An 8515-nucleotide genomic window follows, 5' to 3' on the forward strand; every position below is an offset into this window, starting at 1 on the left:
ACACACACACACACACACACACACAGGGAGAGAGAGGAGGGAGAGAAATCTCAAATATTGCATTAAGGAGTTTGATAGCCTTGTAGCCTGCAGTGGTTAAGGGAGTCAGATCCCACCTGCTTGATCATGGTTTGAATCTAGTGGTTTAAAAAACATGCTGGGTACCTCTGTGTACATGCCCAAGATCCCCACATGATGGAAAAATGGAGGAGGGGGATTACAGCATGAGGATGCTCTCTCCCTTCTCTCTCTCTAGTGAGTTCATGTCTTTCAGCAATTAAAAAAAAAGTTTGAGTTTAGTGGCAGATAATAAAGAAAGCAAATATTTTTGTAAAACATAATGGAGGAATCACAGTTATATTGATATAAACTATGTGGAGAGGAGTGGGATTGGTGATAGAAAGATTAAAATCCAAGCAAGACTCAGTGGCAATTAGAGCAGTGGTAGCAGGACTAAACAAATGCAAAATAGGTTAGAGGTAAAATTTGTCAAAACTTACCAACTGAGTTAATATAGTAAGCAATGGAAAAGAAAGACACTGAACGTTTATCCCAAAGTTCTAAAGTTTCATGATTGCTAATACAGCAATCAGGTTGGTAGAATAAGGAGCAAGAGAGACTAGAGATTTTAGATGGAGAAAACAAGTTCAGTTGGGCACACTGCAAATTTGATGCCCCCTTTAGATGTGAAGATATAGGCCGAGTTTTAGGACTCAGTGGAAAGTTAAATACTTATTCCAGAATTACTTAAAAATATTTAAGTAAGACGTCTTTTGGAATTATTTTTAAGGGCAATTTATGAGCTTAGCAAAGTCCCCCATGTTATTTGAATTATTAGTAACGCTGTTCATGTTTTCACAAAAGGACTTCTACAAACAAGAGGAAGAAGTAAAAATGACGATAAGGAAGGTAATCCTGAGAGAAAAGACTAAAGCAGGGGTCAGCAGTCTAAGGGCTGTGGGCCAAATCCCGCTCCCGGACTGTGTTTGTGAATTAGGTTTTACTGAAACACAATTACACTCATTTCTATAACCTAATGTTAAAATATCTGTGATTTTTGTTAGTAGTAACGCCACAGATAAAATTAACTTTTAGGCTAGTACTTGGCCTGGTGGTTAAAGGAGCTGGATACTGCTTGGCTGACTAGAAAGTTTAGTACTGGACATGCAGCTTGGGAAACAGCATGAGTGCGTGTGCATGGCCAAATCCTGAAAGAAGGGAGAAATGGAAAAGGGATTGCAACTTGTTCAGGCCCCATGAGAGAGGTGCTTTCTGCATCTTCACCCTCTCCCTGTCTCTCACTGACCAGTTCAAGCACACTCTGTCAAAATAAAAAATAATAAAAATACTATTGTAATTTGCAGCCTATATTCAAAATTGGTAGAAATTTCAAATTTCAGATAGATACTAAAAAAAAAAAAGATATAACTTTTCACAGATCAGAGGTTAGAAGCACCTGTTTTAAAGTAATGTGGAAACAGAAATGATGCTTTTAATTAGGACATCAGAATGTGCAAGAAAATGTAACGCTACAAAAAAAATCCTAATTTTTCAATAATTTTAAACTAAAATATAAATAGAAATTTAAAATCAAGTAACATAAACTGAACTCATGAAATTTTATAAACATGCTTTGCATATAACTCGAGTTAACACTTGGTTATTAGCGGAAATTCTAAGATTATTCATCTCTAAAAGTCACATTGGGCTACCAACCAAAATATCACATATACTAATTTCTAAATAAAGCTAATTTTGTCTTGAACAATTAATCAATTATTTCAATTGCAAATTGCTAATAGCTAATTTTTGCTTAGAAGTTCTGAAAAAGTTACATGAGACAATGAAATTTGCTTGCTACTATATCTCATTCCTTTAACTACTATCAGATAAGCAAACTAAATATAAGTAATTAGTATACCTTACCATATAAACATTATGAATATTTATAAGGGTGATAAATTAAACAGATAATTACATTTTTAAGTGAAAACAAAACAACATGTATTAAGAAATAATTACAGCGTTAATTCTCAATGTTTTACATTATGTAACATAATTACATAAACGATACTATAGTCAAACCAATATATATGCTTAATACTAAAAGTTTTAAGCATGACAAAGAGATAGAGTAAGCACACAATAAATATGACATAACAATAAATGAGTTTAAGACATACTAATGTTCTTAAAATTGTGATTCTACTGTGTCTAGATATACCATAATTTGAGAAGCAGAAAATAGTACATATCGCTTACAAAGCTTTATTTGAACAGGTACCAAATATACTAGCTACTTGAAGTCTGTATCTACTTGCAGTTTATGTATTATAAGAATACGAATTTTTTCAATTTGTGATCAGTGGCACAGCACGAAATGAGCCATTCTTTCTCCTTCCAGGCTTTTACCTGTGACTGATTTTCCAGTGTCTAAAAAAGATGCTTTTTAATGTCTAATGCCAAATGTCTACTGGTTTCAACATCTATAAAAGTTTACATATACTTTCTTAATGGCTAAACCTTATAGACTAACCTAACCTTTCCATCTATAGAACCATTAAAGGACATCAGGAACTTTATATACAGCTATGTTGTGCTTTGCCTTCTATATTTTAACAATTAACAAAATATTCAATGAACTATATTGTAGAGAGGACATTTTATTTACCATGTTTTGAAATGCAAAAGGTTCAAATTGTACCTGTCAAGTACAATGAAGAATATTCAATTACAAATTTTAATTATAAAAATTTTTTGAAAAATTGCACAATAATTTCCTACAAATAAGAGTAGAAAAGATATGTTTTTAACACCATAATTAGCATTAAATTTAATGCTTTGAAATGGAGACATCTGATAAAGTAGACGGTACTTTAAAAAGTTTTTAACACACATTAAAATAATGAATCTGATTTTTAAAACTCGACTGGAAGCATACAAGAGAAAACCTGTTGTCATGGAAACCAGTGCAAAAGGCAATAAATCCAGAAGAAAATGTCAGTGCATCAGAACAATGAATAATACAAAAAGCTGCTAATGAAATAAAACAGAACAATAGAAGAAAAGGACAACATTATTTTAAATGTTTTAAAATTTTAAATCCCCCTCCACAAATTTTATTTAACAACAAGTCAGGTAAAAATACTTGTAAGTACTAGCACTAAAACAAATAAAAATTATTCTCGATCAAACATTAGAAAACTAAAAATGATACTATTATCAAAGGGAATTATAAACTCACCAGTTATTGTGTGTAATACCCTCAAACCAAACAATTAAGTTATGTCTAATGTGCTATTATATGTATTATACTTAATAAATACACAATAGAAAGCATTCGGAAGTAGTAAATCTTTTGGAAAAGTTAATGTCCTTAATGAAATAGTGTAATATGATATTGTTGCATTGCTTATGGTCAAATTATTGTAATAATTTATCAGTGTAATATTCAGAGAGAATTGAAATACTAAGGTCAATATAATTTATTTTCAATGTTACACAAAGTTGTTTTAAATTTTAAAATTCATGGAAAATGGAATCAAGGTAAATGCTTAACCAGATTCTACCAAAATCATATAGCTAAAAATATGTCATCAGTTTAAATACGGGTAACAGTATATAGATCTGAACTTCTCATTATCTTGCATTTTGCATTTTTGTCATGTGATTCTATAAAAGATAGGCCTTAACTTGTTAATACTTAGGAATTAAAACATTTAAAAATGAGACATTATAAATTTATAATGAGGAACCACTTATTGTTTCTTTTTAGTAAAGAAGTGTGTGCAGTTCCTATGACAGTTGATATAAGTAGTATCTTTCCTTTGCTCCCAAAAAGCACTGAATCAAAAATCAAGGTTGCCATAAAAATATATAAAATGTTTTATACCAATATGACCTTGCTACATAAAAGCAGCCTTAATTTATTATATTTTTCTTTACAAATTTAAGTCAATTATTTCATATAAACATCTGCTGGAGAAAATGTATTTTTTTTATTAAATGTAAATATCAATAGGGACAAGGACAGTGTAGATCGTATATACTTGTTTTAATTTAATATTTAATTATTTACCCTTATCTACAAAAGCAAAACCACATCTCAATACTATATTTCCTTCATTATTCTACCTTGTCTTAATATAAAATTTCATTATTTTTGTTTCTAATTTTTTTAAATATCACTAATAACTTTCCACTTTCATATTGTAAACTCATTCTTCCTTCCAGTGTGTCTCTATAAACTTCTAAATAATAGTCCAAAAACTGATAAAAAAATAAAAATGGACAATACTTTGTGTTAAAGCTATAAAACCATCTCAAGAAAAATTCTCATTTTACTTTTTATGCTGTTTTTAGGTTTATTAGTTTTTAAACTTATTCACCTTCCAGTAGTAGATGAGAGTTACTCTATATTCTTGTCAACATACAGTGTTTTCTTCTGTCTTTTCTATTTTAGTCTTCCTGGTGGATATACAATGGTATCATATTAGTGCTATAATCTGCATTTCCCCAATGACTAATGGATTGTTTAGAGATGTTCACTGATGATTAGAATATCTTCTTTAGTGTAATTCCTGTTCAATTGTTTGGGCCAATTTTTAATAGGTTATATCTTTTCCTTAATGATTTGAAGGCATTTTACACATATCCTGCATGTAAGTCTTCTGTCAGATACACAGCTTGCAAATATTGGGTTGTTGGAAAAATCATGATACATTTTTATAAAGAAAATGACTCCTCCGATGACCCATACTTGCTTTTATTTTGTTGCTATCTATTCATTCTATTAATAGTGTCTTCTGATGAATAGATGTTCTTAATTTTGATAGGGTCCAATTTTTTTTTTTTTTCTGTTTTATGACAGGGTTTCACCATGTCATAAGCCTCCTGTCTTGGGTTCCCAGATAGAACCACAGTAATGGAATGCTACTTATTTTATAGACCAGCCTCAAGTTTAAGACCTTTCTACCTCAGGTTCCCCAAGTCTGGGGAATTTGTGCCCAACTTTGAATTGGACCAGAATTAAATCGAAGCCTCCCATGTGGTCCCACATGTGAATCACAGCATTCACCCCAATTTATCATATTTCCTTTATGATTGTAGTTTCTTAGGTCCCGCTTTTGAAAGACATAAAAGTGATTTTTTTCTTAATCTCAACTAACATAAATCTGCAGGTCATCTCTGATTTTTTGAGAATGCAGTAAGGTAGAAGACAAGTACACAATACACATTACCCATTTAGCTACCATCCTTTCACAACTTCACTACACTGCAAGGTCACTGTTGCCATACATGAACAGACTGTTTGAGTTTATACCGGGACTCTTTTTGAGCAGTTTTCTTCCATTCCATTGGTCAACTTGCCTGTATTTGGAGCAACCCCACAGTTTCTCAGTTGTCTAGATATCTGATGAGGTAAAACATCTAGCTATGTTTACTTTTAATTGTGTTTTGCAAAACAGTAGACCATGCAATATTCCTTGTCAAAGTCCTCTCACACTTAAGAATAAAATACAAACTCTCTGTGGCTTACAAAGTCCTTCAGGCTTGGGCCACTGTCCACTTCTCTGACTTTCTCCCCTAAGACTTCCCCTTGACAGTAAATTGCAGCTACATTGGTCTTCCTGAAACAGTCTCATTCTTGCTAGAATGCACTTTTCCTGAACCACATCATCTCTGCATAGTTTATTTTCTCACAAATATCACTACTTGGGCAAGCATTTACCAGTCTACCTATAAAGCATCATCTCCTCCTCAAACAAGGTGAGCAATTTAGTTATCATTTTTCTTGACCACTACAATGTAAGTTTCATGAGAATATACATTTTTACAGGTTCTGTCTTACTATTTTATCCTGAGTACCTGGGCATGTAATTATTCATTAAGTATTTGTTGAATTAGGTACAAAAGGAGGAATTACAGGTAGTAGACAAAACACAAAGCTAAGCTGAGAAGACTAAATAAAATCTGAACTTAAAGAATATCAAGGTAATTTACTGAAATAATTGATTTTTTTTTTATAAATACCAACTGTACTGCTTGTCACACACCAGCCAAAGTGGAAAGCTTAATTTCATGACAAGTACCAGGTATCTCAAGAATGTTCCCATTAGTAGGCTGCGTATACAATGCTAAGGCACAGGCATATATTAATTACCAGTCCACTTAAAATAAGGACATCTTTTGAACCGCATAAGATTTAAAAACTATTGGGACCAGCAGTTAGCGTAATGGCTATGTCACTGGACTCCCATGTTTAGTCGACTGTGGTTCAAGTCCCGGACCCAGTGGCTTAAACTCACGCCGGGCACGTGTGTGTGCGTGCCCAAGATCCCGAGAGGAGAATGGGGGAGAAGGGTTTGCAGAGTGGCCATCCCCCCTGGGGGGGTGATTTCCTGCTTTCTGTCTCTCTGTCTCTGTCTGTCCGGCGAGCGCATGCACCCTATAGCAAAAACCTCTCCAAAAGAAACCAAGAAGATTTAAAAACTATTATCAGTATTTTTTTCAATTTTTGCTAAGGGTAATATATAATATTTTTAAAACTTTGCAGGGGCAGGAGACATTTTTTAAAACAAGTATACAAAACCTGAAGAAGAAGCAATCTTGGAAAGACACCAACTATTCTGATGAAATGCCAACTATAAATGAGAATATAGCAAATTGCATGCTCAAATTTTAGTCTCTATCATAAACACAGCACAGGTCCAATGCTGTGATTTATATCAAATAGTTTATTGCAAAGTGATACTATTTAATGTAAAGAAGTATCTTTAAATACATCTGTTCCAAAATGAAGTTTCTACAAACATTGTTTACTCAGGTTTGAAAAAAAAAAGATTTCATTCAGGGGACCATTTTTCCCGTAGTGAATAGAAACAGAATTTTAAAAGTACATATGTACTCTTTATTTAAATAGATTTAGACATTCACAAACTCTTAGTAGTAGTCCATAAATAAATACTAAAATGTCATAACAAACAAGAAAATTATTAATAATTATTGCAAAATAATTTGCTCTCTTTAAATGTTTCAGTGATCAATTAAGTAACTGAATTTCTGGTGACAGAGTCTAGGAAAGGGGCGGCAGGTGTGATGCCTGCCCACAAAGGTGGCAAGAAGCCCCTGATATAGCCCAAAAAGTAGGTCAAGGAGAAGGACAAGGAAGAAAAGGCTTTCAAACAGAAGCAAAAAGAGGAGAAGCTCGAGGAACTAAACGTGAAGGTGGTAGGAAAGGGCCCCCTGGCCTCAGGTGGAATTAAGAAATCAGGCAAGAAGTAAGGTGCTCCTTTTGTCTGGGGCCTTGTGTCTGTTTCCTATTTAAACATCTAGTTTCCCCATCATAACAGCTACAGTTAAAATGAAGTGTCTTAGAGCCTGTTGTACATTTAAAAATAAACTTAAAACAAAAAATAAATGAGTTTTTCTATGAAACTCCAAATTCTGAATACTAAGATTTAACTGAAAAATAAGTGAACCAGAAAGAAACCATACTTTTCCTTATGTAATAATTAGCTAGAAAATATAATGCAAAATCTACCTAATAAACTTTTATTTATTATTATTATTTAATTTGCTAGAGGGCATATTTGCTCACCAGAGAGAAAGAGCGAGCAAGCGAGCGAGCGAGAGAGAAAGTCAGAAACAAGCCACCAGGTCTGGGACTTGAACCATGGTTAGCCATGTGGGAGTCCAGCTCCTTAGCCACCATGCCACCTACTCGCTTCTTATTGTCTTTGATTGAATGTCAATGTATTTCTAAATATATTTAGCTTAGATATTTTCCAAAATTCCTATTGGGATTGATTTTTTATAATTGGGAAAATAATCCTAATGCTCATTTGGATATAAGGCATAATTTTATAATTTTGAAAAATGAAGAAATGTATATCTCTAGGTATTAACTATACTCTAAATCTATACTAATCATACTATTTTAGTAGTATCCACTATTACTGGCACCACCACCAACAACAAAAATGGGCTGTAGCCATAAGAAAAAAAGGACTGAAACGTCACTCTGGAAAATAAGGAATTATGAATGTAAGGAATTACAAGTAAATGAGAACTCATATTACTCCTATAAAAATAAAATTGGGCAAGATATTTTTAAAAGAGAAAAAGGAGACATGTTATGAGTGCTAATTCAACTGTATTCACAGGGGAAATGTCCTGAGTTTGTGTCCTGGAATTTCCCTGACACCCAGGACGAAGACGTGCATGCCCATGATCCAGACCAGTTGAGACTGGAATATATTACAAAGTAAGAACTTTGCTAGGGGTCCCTGCCTGTCTATCGAGTGAGAACTTTGCTAGGGGTCCCTGCCTGTCTATCTGTCTCTCACCCTGTGTCTCTCTCTCTCACGAGAAAAATAAAAGAATGAACTTTAAGATGAGAGAGAGGGACCAGCAGTTAGCGTTATGGCTCCCATGTAGTCGACCACGGTTTGAGTCCCAGACTAGGTGGCTTAAACTCACGCAGGGGGCGGGTGGCTACGTGCCGCAGATCCCC

At 33.6% G+C, this 8515-nt stretch overlaps 1 protein-coding gene and 1 pseudogene across 1 annotated transcript in view; one reads left to right on the top strand and one right to left on the bottom strand.

Annotated features, from left to right (window-relative positions):
* NOVA1 (NOVA alternative splicing regulator 1) overlaps positions 1-8515 on the bottom strand; it is a 187567-nt gene that overhangs the window by 74623 nt on the left and 104429 nt on the right. The window lies entirely within an intron of this gene.
* Positions 7099-7284, top strand: LOC114007107 (translation machinery-associated protein 7 pseudogene; annotated as a pseudogene).

Source organism: Tupaia chinensis, unplaced genomic scaffold (genome assembly GCF_000334495.1).
Source record: "Tupaia chinensis unplaced genomic scaffold, TupChi_1.0 Scaffold000126_2, whole genome shotgun sequence".
NCBI lineage: Eukaryota > Metazoa > Chordata > Mammalia > Scandentia > Tupaiidae > Tupaia > Tupaia belangeri.